The 23359-nt window shown below is 35.0% G+C and overlaps 2 long non-coding RNA genes across 28 annotated transcripts; both read right to left on the bottom strand.

Moving 5' to 3' along the window:
* Positions 1–362: 362 nt before the first annotated feature.
* On the bottom strand, positions 363–12571 carry LOC113331403. Of its 27 annotated transcripts, none has more exons than XR_003350891.1 (13): positions 12166–12570; positions 11133–12057; positions 10759–10879; positions 10453–10636; positions 7276–7929; positions 6918–7097; positions 3573–6439; positions 3091–3164; positions 2872–2947; positions 2645–2682; positions 1681–2506; positions 1394–1574; positions 363–1244 (listed from the first exon to the last, which is right to left on the bottom strand). It is a non-coding gene; the product is annotated as an uncharacterized LOC113331403 (long non-coding RNA). The 27 variants fall into 27 exon arrangements; XR_003350898.1 differs by having other exon boundaries at positions 6338–6439; positions 12166–12564; XR_003350883.1 differs by having other exon boundaries at positions 2872–3484; positions 12166–12571.
* Positions 12572–16154: 3583 nt separating this feature from the next.
* LOC113331523 lies at positions 16155–19255 on the bottom strand. The gene is made up of 7 exons (XR_003351000.1): positions 18779–19255; positions 17887–18635; positions 17662–17750; positions 17299–17515; positions 17125–17212; positions 16365–16430; positions 16155–16256 (listed from the first exon to the last, which is right to left on the bottom strand). It is a non-coding gene; the product is annotated as an uncharacterized LOC113331523 (long non-coding RNA).
* Positions 19256–23359: the final 4104 nt, after the last annotated feature.

The following is a 23359-nucleotide window of genomic DNA, read 5'->3' as shown; positions in this document are numbered from 1 at the left end:
TGGGGGCCTCCCCTGCACCCAGTCTTATGAGGGCTTTGTTTATTGTGGCGGGGCTCTGTTACCCAATGGGACCGATGGGGAACTAGAGAATGTGGAATAGGTGGATTTTGTGTCGGTTGTTATCCCCGTCCAATGTGTACATTCTTGATTTTCACATACAGAGGTGAACGCAGAAGTCTGGACCGAGCTAAGTAATTGACACAGAATAATAAGTTGAAGTTGAGCGTTGCATTTGACTTGCATACACTGCACCAACCAATTCAAGTTGAGGCCTTGAGGTTCTGATAGAGCGTTCAAAGCTCAAATTCTTGGTTAATTTGCTTGCATCAAAACCCTTCTGGTGATTGCACTTTATGCTTGTATTGTTGAAAAATGAATAGTATAGCAAGTTAAGTAGAAGTTGATTAAACAACCCTATTACAATTATTTCATTGATGTATTATTATCGGACAAAACCCACTGGATTAAAGATATTGTGATTCCACGAATTCCAGGAAATTCTTAAGAAAATATAAAATGATTTCACACATGACACCTATTATGCACGAATCAAAATTTTGTTAAAAGAAAAACAGAGTTCATTGGCAGACAAATGCATGTAGAAGCAACTTCATAGTTTGGAAATCACCTAGTCTTCAACAACAGAGCTAAAAATAGCAACTTCGTCGATGTGCAGAACTGGTTCTTCTTCCGGTTAAACAGCTCAGCTCTTATCTCCTTCATGCACGATTAGCTCAATCTTGCAACTACCACTCTGTGGCAGGTTCGGAAATCCAGATGCAATACACCTTCTCAGAGAATCATAACCCTAATACTACCATCTAATGTTTTCATAAACTGAAGCAGTTCTGTATTGCCAACCACACAGAAGTTATGGCCCCTCTCAATCTAGTTCTGCTCACTTGCATACACGCTGAGTCATTCTCATATTATACATCTAGGTCTGTTGCACAAACTAGTTCACACTAATGTTCACACAAATAAAAACTAGAAATTAATACTTTAACAGATTAACCAAGCAATCTGAGAGGCTTACTTTCATATCTCTGCTGCAGATCCTTCACACTTTGGTTATCAGCACCCTGTGCTTCATGTTTTTCCATATCAAAGACTCTGAGAACGCCAAGCGCACAATTTGAAAATACAGGGTTGCACCAATTATGTAGACTAAATTTTTTGAGCCATTACACTTGCTATTTCAGGTGTTGTCACAACCGCTCTAACGGTAAACCATTTCGCACACCCTGTAGCAGTTCACAGAACAGATTACTCAAAACATATACTTGACTGATTTGTGGTAAACATGAATATAGATTTGTTCAAATCAAACAAACTGTGTAAAGAAAAGAATCTCGAGGCACCAAAAAAAGTATGTGAGAGTGCTGGTAATGACCTTGACCATAGTAACAAAGTCAGGAATAACACTTTGTGTCTCAAAAACTCAGAAATGGCTTCCAGTACGGTCAAATTCTGTTTGTACTTCATCCGCCATAAACACACCACCAGCCTTACGTACCCACAACATATACTTGCTCTAAGTATCTAGGGGCCAACTCAATTGTTCCTCCAACTCCCTGCAGTTAAATGAAAATCACTCTCACTACATCGTTGTATCAATCTCTGCACATTGGTGGGGATAAAAAGGAAGATATTAACATAAGTTTGACTGTTAACTCTAACCTGAATGGTACAAAGCATAAAAAGTGTAATCAAGGAAGTGCATTAATATATCTTCTTTCATAAACCAAATCTGTTTTCTAACTGCCAGCGTGAGGTTTTTCTTGAGTTCCTCGCTGGAAGGGACACTCAACACTAATACGAGGAAGGCATAGATGGCCTACACTTTAACCTAGCAAGTAGCAATAGAAAGTTGATCAAGAGAAGGTTTGAGAATAATCTAGACATACTTGGGACTTTATAACTAAGAAGAAGGGCATAAGCTTCAAATTTCAAACACAAACTGCCATTAGATGCTTAACATTTGTAGAATTTTAGGAGGTAATATTTTTGATCAAATCACTAAGATCATCTACATAGCTCACATCCATTGCGTGTGTGTCTGTGTGTACGAGTGCATAGGTGTGGGTGGGTGTGAGGGTTAGAGAGTGAGTGAGAGAAGGAGAGAGGGACCTCCGATTCAACACCAACTACGACAGATTCAGCACATTGGCGGTGCAAGATCGAAGCAGATCCAATGAAACAGACAGATAAATAAGACAATAATCAAATTACTTCATCAAAACATTACTTTATGAGTAATCTTCTCCCTAACCCACATACAGCATTTCTACGTGTTCTAAATGCTAAGGCCAAAGAAAGCTACAAAACGAGTTAAAAGTATAGAATGTACTTCGCGTCTGTAACATTATCAGCTCTTTCAGCGAACTAATGATAGCCATCCTTGTCCGTATGAAAAGAGGACCTAATACTTTGAGTAAGATTACCAAAGAAACAAAACCTCAAGATTGACAAAAGGCAGTTCAACAGTTTCTCTTCTCATATTTACCTGTTGCAACCATCACCAGTAAAAATAATAGTTAGGGAATGGCTTAAGTATGTTGTTTCGTATCTATCATGGTTCCCATAAACAATATGATATGCCCCGACCATGAGTTTTTCAAACATTGATATCCACTATACTCACCGTCAATCTCAGTTCCCTTCAACTGTCAATGGCTGCAACTTCCATTCCATTTTGTTATAGTTCGAAGAGAATTTTCATAGAGGAGAGTTGGTCAGTGTGTTAGTTAATAATAGCGCATACCAGAACTCCAAAGGAGAAATCAAAATTATGTCCATATCGAAGAAAATTATTGAAACTTAAAGATAGTATATGTATTAAATATTAATTGTAAAATTCACTTTACTCACTTGCAGGTTTCCTTTGAAGCCTCCCCCGGCTAGCAAAAAAGGACAGTCTTCAGAAACGGATGTTGAAAGTAGCTCCCTAGTAACATACATATTATATGCAAAACGCATTAAAAATCAATTTGGCAAAAAGTCAAATCTGATGTGCAGAATATGAAACAGAACTCGGCAAGTTTCCACTTCCATATAATTACCAAACCAAAATAAACAACTGAGACTTACAGGGTTGCTCACAGCATTAAGGTTTTTAGATGCGACACACGAGGGCTGATTGTTTGATAATCCCATGATTTTACCTTGAATCCGTAAAGAAGTAAATTGTTATGACATTACGGAAACATGTAGATAGGCAATTTCCAGTGGATCTGGGTATGGGATAACTGATTCTCTGTCGAGCCCGTAGCTAGTAGCTATAGAAATAGAATGGTACATCAATTTGCCAATTTGCAAATGTTTGAGGGATAACAGATACATATAGGAGCAGTCGGACAATATGAAATAGAGCTAACAGGATTATCATGAGCCTGAAGAGCGAAAATGGCTTTAAACAAAAAGATGGGCCACATGAAGCGATTCGGACATCAAAACCTTGAAAAGTACCATCTTCGAGACTGGTCTGAGAGAACAAAATTCAGCTAAGGACTCTGATACAACGCTACTAACGATATGATGTAGTTGAATAAAACAATCTTTTATGAACTCACCAAACACAAATAGTGGCTGTGTGGGACCCATGCTAAGCATTAGACATCTGCAGTAACTACAGATTTACTACACGCATGTAGAGGTCTTTCCAGTCTACCAGCATGTTGTAGAAAGCCAGGTGACATGACATCTCAATAAAGTGATTCAAATTATGAAAAACATCACTTCACTTTAGACAATCTCTTCAAAATGGCTGCTACAACTTCAAACTATGTCTACGAGACATCTGATACAGAAATTGGTTTAGCGAATCAACATATAGAAAACTCAGGATGCGAACACATGCACTGCTTTTCTTGTTAGCCAAATAAAATTCAATTTTAAGAAAATTGACAGGTTCAAACCTGCGTACAGTTTTAAAAGTTTTTAATAGAACTTTAAAAGTCCAGCATGATGAATCTTACAAGTATCCTTGATCGACCATGTATCAGACACATTCATATTGTACCCTAACAACACTAATAGCACGTTTTTGCATGCATGTAACAAGTATAAAAAAGTAAGTAGCACATCATTGTCAAAGACCACATAGTATAAAGTTTGAATGCTACGGACGGGTAATCCCAGCTTTAAATTAATCTGTCTCTGCAAGTAGCCACCTGCAGTAACCCACCCTTCACCACCTTTTCCTAAGTTTCCGATCTCTTATGAAATATGACACAAAATTATCTTTCTCATAATAAAGTAAAGCAGAATTGAATGTAAGTAAGCATGTATTTAAAGTGGTTTTCTTATTTAAAGTGAATGTACATAAGCATGTATTTAAAGTGATTTTTCTTGTACATAAGCATGTATATAAAGCATGTTTAGCAAGCTTCGTGAGAAGGAAATCATAAGAGAATATTAAACGGCGGGAAAACAGAATATTACCAGTGGGAGAAGCCACCAAAAGGGTGGTTAAATGATAGGGTGGTTAAATGATAATGCAGATGGATGTGTAAAGATACCAAAGCCCAAGACATTGTTTTTTTTTTTGCTAAGAAATTGGAAGAACCAGAGACAGATGGAAAGGCCAAGGAAACAAATATCAAAGAAGCAAGGGCAACAGGCGGGGGTCATCGGTCATGTTTAGGGACAGTGAGGCAGAATTTATGTTTGGCTTTCAAATTAAATTGAAGGTGCCTTATTTAAAGGTGAAAAATGGATCTAATCTAAAAAGTGAACCAGCAACAGTTTCCTATAGAATTGAAGCAATTGTGGCTAAAAAAGCTTAGTGTATGCACTTAAAGCTGGATTTAAGAATGTGAGGTTAGAATTAGTCCACGAAAACTTAGCCAAAGTTTTACGTGGCGAAATCGAACCAATACGCCTCAACAAACTCACAACGGAGATGCATGTGCTAATGATGTAATTCGAAAAAGTGATGCTTACTAGCATACCATATGGAGAAAACGAGCCAGCCAATTGCCTTGCAACATCCAAAGAGAGTTTCCCGCTCGAGAATGCCGCTTTGACACTATTCCGAGATTTAAGAAGCTTAAGGCCGCATTGGAGGCCGACAAAGCCGGTACATGGCATGCTAGAACAGTTGGTAGCTTAAGTTGCTGCTGTCTATGTTGTACAAGGCATAAGTCGGCGCGGCGGCGGGTGTAAAATCCCGAGCCGCGGTGCATACAACTATAGTTCTTCTCACATAAGTTTCCATGATTTTTATAATAGTTAACAAAAGCAACTAATAAATGATATGTTCTTAACAAAATTAGCTTAGGACTTTATATATTAGCTTATAAAACTGAAGGAGATGATCTGCAGAGGATTTGGAATGATCTTTTTTCCGAGTCTGATTTTGTGCACACTCCCTTAAATCCCTTAAAGAGTGTGCACATAACAAATGATAGCTATTGGCTATAATTAACTGACAGTTAAGTATATAATAAAATCAGTTATTCTTTTAATTTTAATTCATGTAATCGTAAATGCAAACAAATATATGCATGATATCTAATTCTAGCCTAATATCTAGGAGTTGAAATAACTAACAGTAATTTCTCTAATTTCCCTTTCGTAAAAACAGGAAAAAACCCAAGTCATCAAGTTTGCTTTCGTTTCTCCAAAGAAGACGGACTTGATGATCAAAACAAAATTAATTATAGCTAATGGTATTAAAAGAAAAAGGGAAAAATAAATAAAAAAGATGACCAAAACAAGTTAAGGTTAATTATAGCTTATGGAGTTAATAAAGTGCGGCTTAATAAAATTACATGATGATCAAAATAGATTAGCTAATGAACATGATTCAAAATTAAAAATTTAACTTAATAAAATTACTTTTTCTTCATAGTTGCTTTTGTGTATTCCTCTTTCATTTTTTTGTAACCTCAATTCATTCTTCATAGTTGCTTTTATATATATTCCGCATTCATTTTGTTTGCAACGCCTATTATGATGCTTATCAATGGGTGGCTCCGGTTATTCTGGAGTCATCATTCTTATTAAATACATTTCGTTTTAGGTAGTAAAATACTAGGATAACGATAAAATTGTTATTATAACCAAATATAAATTAATCCTAAAAATTAAAAAAAAAAATGATTTTATTATATAAGTAACTGTTGATTTTAGAGAATGAATCTGATTGGTTGTTACGTGCACACTCTTTAAAGGAGTGTGCACAAAGTTGGGCTCCTTTTTTCCTTCTAAAGAAAAAAGAATGCATGGTAGCTACAAAATTATCTACCAACCAAGCGCATACACTTGCTGCATGAAGTTGTTTGTCTAACTGTGACTGCATTTGAAGTACTCCAATTAGCTCAATTGAGATTACCTTGCCAGCTGCAGATATTTTGTACCCTTCCAATGTACGAACAGCTCCCGCAGCAATACCAAGGTGAAGCAAGAGGCAAGGCTGAATCTTAGCAGAGTCTACCTGCATTTGACCAAAGAGAGGTAAACAAGAAATTTCATGGTTCCAGCAAAACAGATGTTGTACAGACTAAATCAGCCCATGGGTGTATGATACGCAAGTATTCACAGAACTACATTCAATTGTCAGGCTAAGTCAGTCAGAACTATACGGACAATGGTAAAAAAAAAAAACAAGACTTAAAAGCGGATGACAATCTACTATGAAATACGAAGACACGAAAGGCCAACATAAAGATAACTTGAGAAAACAGTCTAACACTATTCAAAGATAGACTAATAACTAATTAAAAGAGGCCCCTAACCACATGCTCGCACTATACGAAGACAAAATTAATCAAAGCCATAAAATATAAATGCAATAGATGGGTCGATCTCGAATATAAGCAATTATGAACACAATCTCCTCTCCACAACCAATTATAAGGAGAGGCAATAAAAGAATACAAGAAGGGAGGAGACAATGCGAAATTAATACCAACCTTGGCCTTCCTGACACACTATTTGGTACCTCGGGAGTGAAATTTTTCAAAACTGGCTCAAAACATGGCGGGGACGAAAGGCATCCTGGTCTGAGTACCACCATTTAGGACTTCTTCAAGCTTGCATCAGCAACAGTATCAAAATGGGAGATAAAACACATGTTATGTAAGACACCCGATCTGGGAAAAAAAATATTATATAGTAAGGATCACACTAATGAGATTCATAACTCTACTAAAGAAACTTATACAACATTCCACCTATCAATAGATACCCAAAAATATTTCTAAATACAAGGATGCTTAATATGCCCAATGTGAAAACTACGTAAAAAAGAATGAAATAAAGGATACAAACCTTAAGAATATCAATAGTTCCTGCAGAAGTTGAACAAATGGGGAACAGGAGAGAAAAGTGATGCACTGAGAAAGCATAGGTTCCCTGTGTTGACTAAACCTCGAGGTAATAAAATTATAAAAGATGCATCCAGCCCATTTAATACCACCTTACGAACATTCTCTTTCAGTAACAAACTTTCTGATGAATCGACGGCATTTATCTCCCCTGGGAAAGAGGTAACGGTTTCTATTCCCTACTCAAGGTCTGCAATTGATTGCTTCTGCGCACTTCTCTATTTTGGGATACACGCAATGAATTTAAGTCAGCACTAGTTCTCTCTATTACCCCGTTTCCAAGTGGATAGCAACTAGAAGAAGATGTATCATTTCCATTCTTTGCAATACTTCAAGACACACTACGCGGCTCGCCATTTGTTGTATTTACACTCTTGAGTGAATTTTCCTTTCTCTTCGGGTTTGGTGAATTGACATTTTTACCTCTTTAGAAACATCATCCTGCTTGTGTTCAACCTTAAATCAAACCATGGAGCTTATAGTTGCTGCGTCTAAAGAACCAAACTGAATTCTTTCTTTTCCAGAGGCTGGCTAGCGGATTGCTGGGTTTTGAATAAGTGACACCCTCTTTAGTGAATGACCCAAAAATAAATACCTCCTTCAATCATAACAAGAACAAGAATAATCAAAATATTAATAGGCTAAATAGAACCATAGTACCTTACACATATATACAATGACAAGAGCTTTTCCAATATACAGCAACAATGTAATTACTTTCCGATATCAACCTAACAAATCAGCAGTGCAGTTACCAAATGGTAGTTGAAGAGACATCTTCTTCGGGTTGCATATCTAATTTTCTAAGGGAGATTGTCTTTGTAGTCAGAACATGAGGAAAATTTAAAAAGAAACTCAGTAAGCTACAACATAAAGGATGGGCAAAAATAAAACTAAGAAGAGATTTAATGGATGGGCAAAAATAAAGGAGCGCCAATACATTGAAGATATTTGGCGTCTTGTATATATCCAACTCATGCACTAACCAAACTATGATTCAGCGATTGAAAAGGGCAACTGCCTCGCAATGGAAGCTATTTTAGCAGTAATAGGGCAAGGCAACTGGATACAGATCCAAACTAAGATCAATGGGTTACTCTATCATATTGCATGGTGTAAGCTACATCATTAAACAAGCTCCACGAAGATAACAATTCATTAGATTGTGTTCAACCTTTAGTGTTTGAAATTCTGAAGAACTTCTAAATGCTGGCTTAATTTATTCTGAAAATCTATCATGGGTACATTTACCGCTATTTCTGTGAGGTAACTTTACCATATTATTCCAAGATTATATTCAAATTGTGCAGGATCCAAACATACACAAATACTCTTGGAGAACATGAAACACAGGCAAGTAAAACCAAGTCAACAGTTGAAGATCCAACAATTCACCCTAACTGGGACAGAAACGTCTCCAGTAGCTCATAAACAAACCACTGGAGCAATAAGGTAACACAAATTCTGAAGAACTTCTAAATGCTGGCTTAATTTATTCTGAAAATCTATCATGGGTACATTTACCGCTATTTCTGTGAGGTAACTTTACCATATTATTCCAAGATTATATTCAAATTGTGCAAGATCCAGACATACACAAATACTCTTGGAGAACATGAAACACAGGCAAGTAAAACCAAGTCAACAGTTGAAAATCCAACAATTCACCCTAACTGGGACAGAAACGTCTCCAGTAGCTCATAAACAAACCACTGGAGCAATAAGGTAACACAGATAAACCCGCTGAAAAAATATTGAATATTCTAAGCTCATTTACCTCCCACCAAACCAGATATATTCGAGTCATTAACATTCAGGACTAGGCCATGGTTTTTATTAGAAAATAACAGATTTCACACCCACTAACATACTTGTACCTATGGTGTATCAATGATTTGAGAAATATTTCCCGCCGAGGCACTGCCAGGAACCTCATATAAGATGATCTATTGTCAAAGAATTTATGTCTGCCACAAAAGACGCAAGAATGAAGGTAGGAAAACTAAAAGGTGTTTTGAGCAATATCTAAGGTATAACTATTTAGGACATTCCGTTATGTGATGAATTAATCAATATACACCAGGTTGCATGATATAGAGTTCATAAAGTGGCCACGCCTGTAGCTATTGGGGTCAAAAATAAGTATGCCTCGTTTCTAGGGTTAGCTTTTGTTCAAAAATGCCCTTAACTGTAAATCATCTTTTAGATGAGAAAAACATAAAGGCTCGAGGTCCATATCACCCAAGACTCGAGTTTCAATACAAGGAGCTAAGATGCAAGTTCAAAATGTACAGGTTTCTGGAAGTTTCAAGAAAATCATAAAAATAAGGCATTTAGTTGTAGTGATGATCCTCTGATTCAACCACTCTGTACTTTTGAGTCATTTACTCCTACATAAAGATTTATAAGATTTCTTGATATACCAGTAAGGAATAAGGAAGAGATAGTTCTGTAAAATTTAGGATCTTTGCTAGGTATGTGCATTAAGAGACAGGAGTACTACGTAAGTAACATCGAGTCTTAGATAGATTGTATAAGGCAACACTTTTGGTCAAAGCAAGTAGGCAGAAGCTCTTCCATGGTCAACAAAGCAACAGTGAGTGATGGGCGTGCTAGAAGATAGGAAAATACCACAATAAAAAAACTAAAACCAAGGATTATTCTGAAAGACACTGCAAGCCTGAGAGAAAGTACTCATTATTATGTTTTACATATAAAACAGGTCGACTAACTAGTTATAAGATTTTGTTCATAAGCGAAAGGGTATTGAAAATTTTGTCTAATGTTTAAATATTGCCTGAGGCGATTACTATTAGTTTATACACGGGATGCAAAGCTTAAGTTTTCAAAGATCTTTCTCCTTTCTAATTGCCACTCAAAATACGAAGATCGTGGGTGTTTCAGCATTTCTCAACCAAGTATAATGTACAACCTCCTTCAAAACAAAAATAATGCAGGTACCAGTCAAAAGAAAAAAGCATTATCACGCAAAAAGATGCCGATGAACTACCTAATTATTTAAATACACTCGAGAAAATGTTCAAGCATGTATTCAACATCAAAAGAAGTACCACTTCATAAGATATCAGCGGATTAATGTTATCTCCAACAGAAAGATTACCTGTAAACAACTCCATATTCAACAGCTGCGGACAGCAAAGCTAGTTCACTCTTTTGTTGCTCTTAAGGATGTTGTGTGTGATTCAACAGCTAATGCAAGTTGAGAAAGTTATGTTACATCCTGATACTTTGTCCTCAGTGTAACAATCTGATTCCAACAATATGGTTGCACTGATGTGTCCGGCCTGAATAATGAGCAAGTTCAGTAAATGTTAAACGGCACATAACAGACATATCAATCCACATATATAATGCGCAAAAGAAGTAAAGCATATGGCAAATAATCAAATTGCAGGTTTTTGTGAACCTTGTTATCGGTGAAGGGGCCGAATGAGGAGACATCCATGCTCGCACTCAACATGCAGCTCGGCCGTTCTCTCGTCCGCAATACAGTCACTTTCCACAAAAGCAATTCAACAGAAAATTCACTGTTGAATACATCAAAAAGTTTTTTTATTCACATTGTAAGAAAATAACTTATGATTTATTAACTTATACTACTAATTTCCTATTGTGATAAATCAACTTGCTTTAATTCCTTACATGTTTATTGGGTCACAAATTACTGTAAGCTCGGATCGATACATTTAGAATCTCAATGGCAGAATCCAAGAAATTTGAAGGGGGTGGAAGCATAAATTGGAATCTAAAAACTCTTGACTAAGTGGTGCTTTACCTTACCTCATTCCTCAGGACTGAAATCTTGATTCCTCTGGCTTCTCTACTCCAAACGTAACTGGAAGATTAGCAGCACAAGAAAAGACGAACTGATCTCATTCCTGCTCATCATATCCCACAATCACAAGCACTCTTCAGGACTCCATAATGTTTTGGGGTATTATTCTTAAAATTGCAAACAGGAAGACCAAGAACTAGAAGAGCCATGTTTCATAGTATAATCGATAAAAGAACAAAACTTTAACCAGTTATCAACTTGGTGGTTCTTTCAGACCCAAAGATCAAGCATTGAAAAGTTGCAAATCTCGTCTATTCAGTGCAATCTTCACAGAATGGCTTAAGAAATAGACTCGTGTTGCATAGTGTTCGGAAATCATGAAAGATCAGAATTTATCCAGCTAGATGTACTGGAGTTCTTCAAATTTAAACTTGGTAAAGTGAAGTTACCACTACCAGGTGCTTGTAGAGCAAGTACAATAGCAGACCAGATCATACAACCAGCACTCAACCCTACATGTTTGTGCACCTCGACGCAAGAAGTTCACTCACCGATGAACTAAACCTGCTAAGTCTAATGTAAATAAGTTCAGACATGGCTTCGCGATGGAGGCAAGCTTCTTTAGCATCTCAGCAGCAGGGACGTGGAGAGTCGTTTAAACTACCAATACAAGGGGGATGATAATAAACTAAGAAAGACTTGGTAGCATTGAGTAAAGAGCAGTTGATGAGAGTTAACCCTTGCATAAATCAGACCCTGGGATGCGCGAGAAAAAATCCATGAGAGTAATGGTTCTCTATCGCTCCAGTGTGGATAGTAATGGTTCTCTATGGCTCCGCATTGGTATTTTTATCTAACCATTCTGGAATCACCAAGTATCAAGGAATAGATGTAGCGTTGGAATCAAACACAGAAATCCACCTTTACGACCTGAAATCATAAGACGAACAACCAGCACAGCATAAAAATCGAAGCTTTCCTTCCTAAACTTAAGAATCAATCAACATAAGAATTAGAAATAAGACATAAAAATCCAACCTTATCTCGTTGATATTGAAAGGAGTACGACGAGCTAAGCATAAATTTTCAACCTTTACTTCTTACAATTAAAAATCAACCACAAAAATCGAATCTTCAAACTAAAATTACTAGAAACCAGAAACCATATACATTAGTCAGAAATCAGATTATCGATCAATAAATCCAGAATATTTTCTTCATAAATCCAACCTATTCTCCTTCAAATCATAGAAAAACTTGAACATATGAAATTACGGATCTCAAACTCTCCTATACATACCACGAAATTGGAAACGGAATCAAAAGATTTGAGCATCTTCCATTCATCCGACGCCGAGATTTCTCAACTTCTGGAAATTGGTAAAAAGATATCGAAGCAGAAGATAACTTTTTTTATTTCTTTTTTGATTCAGGAGAGAGATTTTATCAGGGCGGGTTCCTATTGGGGTGGCTAACGGCTAACCCACTCATACGGCCTGGCAAACAGGCCGCGCAATTGTGGTAATACAGCTGAGCGATCGAGTCTACCGCGAACGATTGGGGAAAAAAATAAAAAAAAGTCACACTTATGACCGTAAGTCTGTAACAAATCCTGACTAAATTGGGGCCTATGAATTTTTTCATCCATCCCACAGAGAATGATAAGGGGTGTCTAAGTTTGATGAAACTACCATTTTACCCTCTATGAAATTTTAATACTACCAATTTATCCTCATTAAATCCTAATAATAAAAAAAAAAAAAACTAAATCAAATCAAAATCACTTCCATTTTCATTTCCATTTCCATCAAAATTAAGAATTCAAAATCAAACTAAAACATTGTTGATAATCACCAAATTCACTAAAATAGGTAACATGTAATCAGGTACTTTTCTATTAACCCAGTCCCCTAGAGTAGGTTTCAATAACATGTAATCACTCAAACAATCCAATTTTTTTACATCAAAGTTTTTTGGGTTTATAACAATGTCAATGCAATGTTAGGAATAGATGTAGCGTTAGAATCGGTTTACACGGTACATATATAAAAACCGATTCCTGTTATGCAATGCTAGGAATCAGTTTTTATATATGTATCGTGTAAACCGATTTTGGTTAAACAAAAAAAAAATTAGTCAATACTCGATCATAAAATGAGTATGAAATCATACTCGATTTCATTTCGGTTAAAAATGAAAATGAAAAATGTTCTATATGCTTATACTCGAATTGAAAACGAGTATAACTTTATACTCGAATTGAAAACGAGTACAACTTCTTAAACGATTTGAAACTGAGTATGAAGTCATACTCATTCTTAACTCGGGTATAAAATGAATTTTAATTTTATTTGGAACGCACGATTGGGGGATATCAAAACTAATTGGGGGATAGAGGAAAATGACAAAAACTGAATCCAAATATCAAATCAGGGTCACCCCTTATCTAATTATTTCTTTAATTCCTAATCTACCCCTCACTAATCAGGTTTAGTGTTTAATTATACTTAGGAAAATCATAAGATTATTTGATAAATAATTAGTGTATTATTTAGTTTTGGGTGAGGTGAGAGTTGAAGGAGGGAAAAAAATTTGAGAGGGAAGTTTTTTTGGTGAAAATGGTGGACGATAGTGAAAAGAGAATTGTTGTTGAATCTTTAGCTCAACTATAAAAAGAAGTTTTTTTCTTTGAATTCTCCATTTTTTTCTCTGAAAGAGCTCGGTGCCGGCATAGAAGAAGTATGAATACCATGCTGGCATATGTTGGAAATTTTCATAAATTTTTGCCTCTACGCAGAGTTTTTGGTGATCGACCTGACCGGTCAAGTCGTAGGGGTCTAGGGGCAATGCCCCCTAGCAGAGTGCGAGACAACGTCTCGTAGAAGAAAAAAAATCTGCGAGAAAATTGAATTTCAGTCTGTTTTGAATTATTTATTTTTTTGTTTTCAGTCCACTGCCGGCACAGTTGGTTAATTCTCGAGCTGTACCGGCATGGTATGTTGCTTGAATTTCTTTGACGGCACATGATGTAAAGTATCCAAAAACTTGAAGAAAAAAATTCACTTGAGTACCGGCATTGATAGATTTCTATCGAGCATGCCGGCACTTAGTTACGATATTGAATGTTAGTTACCAAGCATGCCGGCACCATTTTCCGGCATGGTGTTCATTTATACCGGCATGGTCTTCATCACTTCTAGAATTTTTTCATCACTTTTGGCATGGTCTTCATCACTTCCGGCATGGTATTCATCACTTCTGGCATGGTATTCATCACTTCCGAATGTAAAAAAAATCGATTTCAAGTTGAGGAGCCGACAGAGAAGGAGAAGACAATTTGAAAGGGAGTGGGAAAAAATTATAATCTCAAAGGGAGTGGGGAATATTTAGGTTTCAAATCCCTAACCCTAAAAGAGATTAATAAGAGGTGAAGATGGAAATGGGGGATATGATTTTTTTTGGATTTTAAGTTTTTTGATTTTTATTTTGAAGGAAGGGTATTTTAGTATTTTTTTTCTCCAAAAAAACACCCCTTAGAAAACACTATTGGTTGGGGGAAGTAATTCATATCCCCCAATTAGTTTTGATATCCCCCAATTGTGGGTTCTTTATTTGATGTTTAAAAACACATAATTCACAGATAAAAAAGAAAAAATTTATCCACAATCGGTTTATGTTCATGCCCATATAAACTGATTCTAGATAAACGGTTGATTTTCATGTCCATATAAACCGATCTGGGTAGAAGCAAATTTCGCCCGTGCTTTGCACGGGCCTAGATTGGTTTTCCAAAATTTAAACAATAATTAGATTTGTTTCACGTCAGAACTATACACTTTGAAGCACCTAAACTTAAGTGCTTAAGTGGTAATTTGTTTTCTATATTATTAGTCTTTGATTGTCTCAAAAATTCATTCATAATTAAATTTTCTTTCTCTAGTGAAGTGTCAAATGAAAAGTATCGACTATTTGCTTGCTACTTATTGTTATCATGCCTACATTACTTGTTTGTGTTGCTTCTTTTATTCAACTTCGTTGGCCAAGTATGAGACGGAGTGTGTGAAATGGACTTAACTGTTAACTGTTCTTTTTTTTTTTTCTTGTTTTTCCTGTGTGTTGGTAGTAGAAGAAAAATAACATTTAAGTAGAACTAACAAACAAACTTTATACCTTCTACAACTGTTCTTGTTCTTCTTCTTTTTCCTGTGCACCCGATACACATTATATAACCCAACTTGAGCTATATTTGACTTGTTTTCAGTTACAAAGATCCTGTTTGTTCTGCAAACTCCGTCTCTCTGTTAGTACCTAGTTGTGCCAGAGATAGTAGGCTGCCAACTCATTAATTTTGAAATAGAAAGTTCTCTGCTGGGTGACGCTTGATCAGTGGTATGGTAAATCTGATGGACAGCGAGTCATTTACATTCTAATTCAGTGATAAATAAAACTAAACATAGTGGGTTCCGATGTAAGTGCGAGATTAAGAGTGCTATAACATTTCAAGATTTCTGAAAGCAATACTGTGTGTGTATATATAGGAAGAACATTCTAGTAAGAGAATGCTCGAACAATGGTTGAAACATTCAAGATTTCTAATGCTAATTTTTTTGGCTTTTTTTTTGCTGCTGCTGAGGTACAAAGATGATATATGACACTTCTTAAATGTATACATGTGCAGTCTCATTATTTCCATTAGAAGCCTGTAAGGTTCTAGTCTAGCCTACTCAAATATTGTGCTACCTGTGGGAGTTGAACCCACAACTACATGGTTGAAACCATGCGCTCTGCCATTTGAGCTAAGACAGCAAATACCATTTGCTAAATGGATTATTATGAAGATTATTTTCCTTCTTACGGGAACAGGAATCTGCAGTGGGTAGGACCAACATAACTTTGTATGAAATCTCAACATAATAAGGTTTTATTTTTTTTCTAGCAGGGACAATGGAAAAGCCACTCGCACGTGAGTATATTATTAATGATTAGCAGTAGAAAGATTAAGTTAAGAAAATTAGGTAAGAAATGGTTGATACCTCGTAAGAAATGTTCTTCTTCCCTTTCAACATCATGACTATTTACACAGCAATTCATGAGCTCGGTCTTTGTAGAAACAATAATGTTCTTCTTCCCTTTGGAACATAGAACAGAAATCAAGAGAAAGCCAAAGACTAAAATCTAAACGGAACACATAAAAGGAGAAACCTAGCCTATGTTTGCTCGGCTTAAAAAACACCAACCTACAAAGTAAAAAAAACTTCATCTTCTTCTTCTTCCTTCTCTAGTATAAGAAAATTAACCTAAACCTGCAAACACCATATTATCATTAAAACAAACGGAAATTACAAAACAAACTTCAGCTGAAGCCCGGAACTATACATTAGAAGTATAATCAGAAAAAAAAAAAGTTTTAACTCAAACCTGCAATCAAACACCATATATGTTATCATTAAAACAAAAAAAACTCAAAGTTGAAATTATAAAACATCTACGATTTTGCTATCACGAACAAACTTCAGATGAAGCTCGAAATTATAATAGACCACAACATCTAGAACCATTACAACTATTGATGATTGGAAAATTTGTTCACACATAGACCGACTACACACTATATGATCTATGTTTTTCAAGGTAAAAATGTTGATGTCACTGGAATTAAAAGTCTATGTAATGAAGCAACGGATAGTGGCAGAACTAAAGATATATGTTCATTTAAGCTAAATATAATTTTCTACATTAACTTCTATATTGATTTTTGAAACTTAGTTATAAAATTCCATACTAAACAGTACTTGGATTTTGGGTGTGCTTCAACACAAGTTAGCTTGGCCATAGTTCTGTGCGTAATCAATCAGGGAGACTACGATGCAACGGATCAATAATAGATCTTATCATTTAGAGACGTTTATTCTTCTATTGATAACAATTAATAGGTTGCAAACTAAGTAAATAACAATCAAAATATATAAGGGATATGTTATGGTAGGATGACAATACCTTGCAGGGCCAGGAACAATTTTGGGTGATTAGGGTGTTGAGATAATCTGCGATAAAAAATTTGTACACTCCAAGAGTGATTGTTTGGCTGAATCAAATGAATAAGAGAAAAATCTTAGATATGTTAATAAATCGAATAGGCATATTTTCATGTGGTTGGACAAATATACTTACTGTTGTATGAGTAGCATCTCCCTCCTTCCCCATTTGAGGTGCAACCTTCCATTCATGATACACTTGGGTTCGACACAAGGACCTCTGCCAGCAGGCTCCAACGCTGTGAGCCTGTGACACATAAAAACCTTGTTTGCATTTTTTTCAAATGCAGAGTCTGCCAGCATCCCCAAAGGGTAAATTAGGGAGTCAATCCCTAATAAGTTACATGGTGTACCTGCACAAACATCAGCAAGTAAAGGCACAATAATCAAGTTCATGAAAATCAACATCAGTCATAACTATCCATGTCTACACTATTCAAAGCCTCAAACTGTCAATGTAGGTTAATAGAATCTGCCTCAAACTGTGACACATAAAAACCTTGTTTGCATTTTTTTCAAATGCAGAGTCTGCCAGCATCCCCAAAGGGTAAATTAGGGAGTCAATCCCTAATAAGTTACATGGTGTACCTGCACAAACATCAGCAAGTAAAGGCACAATAATCAAGTTCATGAAAATCAACATCAGTCATAACTATCCATGTCTACACTATTCAAAGCCTCAAACTGTCAATGTAGGTTAATAGAATCAAGGCAAAACTTTTACATCTCTATGAATAAGCTCGCTGATTTTCTGATTTCCCTCAGTGGTCCTTTTTCATATAACTGGAATGCACACAAAGCTCACTTCTTATTGCCCATAGCCAAGAGTTCTTAACTCCAAAAATCAAAACCCATGAAGCATACAGACTAAAAAGAAGATATCAAAATACTGCAACCAACAACATCAAAGATTGTCCAACCTGTAAAAACAAACAGCACAGCCAAATAAAAGAAGACTCGCCAAAGAATAATCAAACTAAATTAAAACAGATAGTTATAACTATAAGCTAACAGTTAAGTAGTAACGATTGTTTTTTTTTTATAGAAAAAGAGGTTTCCATCGTATTACATTGGATAAGGTTCTATCATATCCATAGTTTAAGGTTATGTGAACCATTACACATTCATTCCAATTCTGGATATCCAAGAAAGTTAAGATTGCCCATAGAGCATAACCAGTCCAGACATGATCGATTGAGAATTTGTTACAAAAGGCTGATATATTAGCTGCCCCAAATAAAGTTGATCTCCTAACAAGTGCAAAAGAGTTAACTAAGAAATTGATGTCGAATCTAGCGTTGTTGCAGAATTCCCCATTGATCACGTATCTTTGCTGTCTTGCCTTTTCATACTTTCCTATTAATAACAAAAGAGTAGGTTCCGAATTACTTCTGAAGGTAATTGTGTGCCAGCTCCACTCGGTGGCCCATTTGAACAATTGTAGTAACAATTGTTGTTGAGCCATAGACTTTCCTGTGTTTTGAACCAACCACATGAAACACAAATTAGCAAATCAGGACAGCCGAAGCTCTAGAATTCGTGCTAGAAATAGAAAATCAGAACATTAATTAGTGATAGGAAATCAAACCCTTTTGAGTTCTTTATCAATTTTTTACCTCTGAAACCTGTGATATGCGTTACAACAACAACCCTACAAAATCAAAACACAAATCAAATAATTAAAATAAAAAACCCTAGCTTCATTAGTGAAAACTCCAGAGAACTTGATTCCATTATTAGGACTGTTCGGTCCAACAGAAATCGCCTCTACAAATTCAAACAAACAACAATAATGAATTAAAACTATCAGAAAAGGATAAAAACGAACTAAGTTGATTGATCCAATAAAATATGAGTGATTCACCCATATAAAAATCTGTAAAAGAAACCATTAGTAAATAATCGATAAAGAGGAGAGAAACCTGTAGTGGATAATGAGTTAATTAAGGTGAATTGGATGATGAGTTAAACAGGAATAGGTGGAGAAGGAGGCGGCAGAAAAATTTTAGGTTTTCATCGCTTTTTTTATTCTTCAATATTCGGAAGTATAGATCAATAGATACTTCAAATAAAAAACAAAACCCGGTGGTGTATAAAAATCAAAAAGTGGTGCTCTAAATCCAAAGATTCCTATCGGTTAATATATGTTTGAGTCGGGCCAGAAACTCTAAGAAGAGAGCTTGATTCAACTTTTAACCATAATAAAGAAATATCATCTGAAATCATATTATTAATATACTCTCTCCGTCCCATTATTAAGTGACCTAGTTTTAAGTTTGCACAATTTTTAAGGCAAGCAAGTAAAAAAAGTATATTTAAGCATTTTTTACAATTATACCCTTATAGATAATAACTAGTGAAATTTTGAAATGATTTATCTCTCAAACTACACCACGGATGTTCGCAAACTTCATACCATTGAAAAGCATTTTAAAACACCTATGTAACGAATGTAAACATGTCTATCAAATTATGCATATTTCTTATAATCGATTAAAAAGATAATTTTAGAAATATCTCTTATTTAGTGATATAGGTCACTTAATGGTGGGACAAAATCTAAAAGTAAATAGGTCACTTAATGGTGGGACGGAGTGAGTATACTTTAGCCACTTCCCATTAGTGTTCTTTTCTTTCTAAAATGTTATTTGCAGAAATACATTCTTTTATGTGCATTTCGTTGTTTAGGCTGGAAATTAGAATTCCATCAAATCAAATTAAGCTTTCAGTTGCACACCTTATTTTGTTGAGAAAGGTTAGTATTTTCGCTATAGATTTGTTGTATTTGATTCAACAAAGATGGTAATTTTGCGGTGCACCGAATGCCAATCAAAAGAGGAAGCATGGTTGACAGTCTATACTGTATAGTTTATTAATTATCCGTTATGCACGTATCTACCCGTTATTTTACTAACATGGTCGTTCGGTCCGATTTAATAGAGTAACCTAATTTCCTTAGACCCCTCAAAAGTTCAGATACAATGCGCATAACCATCATTCGTACCTCACTGTTCAGAGCTACAAAACAGTGGAACCGATGTTATCATCCACCTCAAACCGGAGCAGAAACCTGTATTTCACATATCTTAAGTGTATCATTTGTTATCGATGGAAGTATCAAATTATTGCTTACGTTAACACTACCTTACTTTCCAGGATAATGCAAAAGACGCAGTGCTACCTGGCTTTTCACAAATCTTGCGTATACAGGTAGATTATACAGTTCACCAGGCTCCACTACGATGTTCTCCCTGCGCTCCAGAATTGAAGCCGAAGTTATCTTTCAAAAGCCATGCACAGAAGTGGGATAACAGATTGGCTTTGGTATATTGCAAAGGCAGCAAAGCCATAACATATGCATGTACTACTGTAAAAGATGTGAGTTAAATTGTTCAGATTGCTAGTTTCCCTGTGAACTGTAAGCAAAACGGTGAAGTTGTTCTGCAAACAATAATGGTTCATATCTCGGTTCTAATGCCTATGGTTGGCGGTAACACTATTTGTTTCCAGATCATTCAACCATTATCTATGTGCCGCGGTTACTGGGGTAAAAATTTATTGCCTAACCTGATTATTGACAATTTTGATCTTTGTGAAGGATGTGCAGCTCCTGGCAGCAGTGTAGCTCGAGCTAATTTAAGATGGCTACATGGAACAAAAAATATGGAATGCCAGTCACATTCGGTAATGTTGATTCACACCCTAGACCGGTGTTTTGATAGTAGGGGAAACCCAAAGTGGGGATATGTCCGATACAATTTACTTGAGTTTGTATTGGCTCTTTAAACAACACTATTATTCTACCATTGTGTAAAATTGTACTCATCACATACGATGGATGGTGAAAGAATCAGATTTAGATTTATTTTCCAGTTTCTGAACCATGCCTACCAAAATTTGTGTTGTTATTTTTTGCCATGGGGAGAACAAAAAAGATAAAACGAATAAGATGGAAAACCATCACACTGCTTATTGAAAAAATGTTGGATAACATGAAATATGAGTATTGATGGATATGTAACAAATATAAACTGAAGACATTTTTATAAATCTAATTCTAAACGATATGTTGAAAGACTTTGGATTTGAAATTAACATCCGAAGGACAACTAGAAAGACCCGAATACACATTTTTTATCAGGCATATCAATATTATTGTACTATGCTGGCTTATTACCACAAGACACAGCCAAGAAGCGTGGATGCTTAAACTGTGAAAGACTACAACGAACATGTTATCGTACATGTAAATTGATTTTGTTGCATTTTTCTTATTGCAGCCACAATTAACTACTCTTTGCAAGGCAGTACCACCACCTTTGTCAGTAGAGGTGGTGATTACTGGATGAAATTGAGAACGAACATTACATTGTACTTGGTATGTTCCTTGCAGTTGTGCAATCAACAACCTAAAAACTCAATACCGTCCCTCACTCCAGAATAAAAGTAGCATGGTAGAGCTTACCCTCTCTTCTATTGGCTGGTGAGCGTAACCTCGCACTCTCATTGGCTCTTTGAGAAACCATTTTTATTCGTCGGATGAAATTTCGTTGGATATGATGCGTTTATCTGACAATTTGCGGTGTAGATTAGGTGGGCTGTTGGTGCACATGCGACGGACGACCCTCATTATTTAGAAAAATTTCTATATTGATTTCGTGTATTTATTGTGAAAATCCAGAAAATAAAGAAAACTACTATATTAAATGTGAACATTTATGATTAAAAATAACAAATCAATTCAACATATTTATGGAACAAAATAATAAGATTTATATTTTCTGAATCTTTTATAATTTCATGTATTTATTATAAAAAATTCAGAAAATAAAAAAACTACTACATTAATTTCGTACATTTATGACTAAATAAATAAATAAAATCAATTCAACATATTTATGGAATAAAATAATAAGATTTATATTTTTTAAATATTTTATAAGGAAAAAAATCTGGAAATGGCAAAGAAAACTACTATATTAAATTCAGACATTTATGATCAACAACCTAAAAACTCAATATCACCCCTCACTCCAGAATAAAAGTAGTACTGGTAGAGCTTACCCTCTCTCATATTGGCTGGTGAGCGTAACCTCGCGCTCTCACTGGCTCTTTGAGAAACCATTCGTATTCGTCGGATGAAATTTCGTTAGATATGATTCGTTGATCTGACAATGTGCAGTGTAGATTGGGTGGATTGTTGGGACACATGCGACGGACGACCCTCATTATTTAGAAAAAATTTTATATTAATTTCGTGTATTTATTGTGAAAATCCAGAAAATAAAGAAAACTACTATATTAATTGTGGACATTTATGATTAAAATAAAAAAAAAATCAATTCAACATATTTATGGGATAAAATAATAAAATTTATACATTTTGAATCTTTTATAATTTCATGTATTTATTATAAAAAATCCAGAAAATAAAAAAACTACTACATTAATTTCGTACATTTATGACTAAATAAATAAATAAAATCAATTCAACATATTTATGGAATAAAATAATAAAATTTATACTTCTAAATATTTTATACGGAAAAAATCTAGAAATGACAAAAAAAACTACTATATTATTCAGACATTTAAGATTTATATTTTTTGAATTTTTTATAATTTCATGTAAAATCCAAAAAATCTAATTTATATTTTTGTGGATCATTTTCAAAGTAAAAAATCTATGGATATATTATAATATAAAAAAATCTGATTTATACTATAAATATTTAATGCAATAATAAACAAAATATCTAATTTTCCTAGACTTTCTAATAAATATAGGTGAAAAAGCCTTTAATTAATATTTATATCGTTATATTTTGGGATACTTATAGCATAATAAATCTGCGAATTTTTATTAATAAGGTAAAAGATCCGAGCAAAAAATCTTTGAGAAATCTAAAAATTTGATTTGCCTAAGCTTCCTTCTTTATAAGTTAAATAAAACATTTGATGCCCTTTTCAGATATGGATGATTTCTATTTCCAGACGATATGCTCCATATTTTCTATACAAAAAAGTTGCAACAACTAATCGTGAATCTGTAACTATCTAAAAATAACGTAGCTCTCCAAAATTATAGACATTGCACTCCAAAATTATAAAAAGTACATAGCTTTTTAGGGGTTAGATTAGTATTATTTCCTATGGAATTTTTGGGCTTGGTCGTTCTCTATATAAAGCACTCAAGT

This window comes from Papaver somniferum, unplaced genomic scaffold (assembly GCF_003573695.1).
Source record: "Papaver somniferum cultivar HN1 unplaced genomic scaffold, ASM357369v1 unplaced-scaffold_125, whole genome shotgun sequence".
NCBI lineage: Eukaryota > Viridiplantae > Streptophyta > Magnoliopsida > Ranunculales > Papaveraceae > Papaver > Papaver somniferum.
This window is presented reverse-complemented; position numbering and strand designations above follow the sequence as displayed.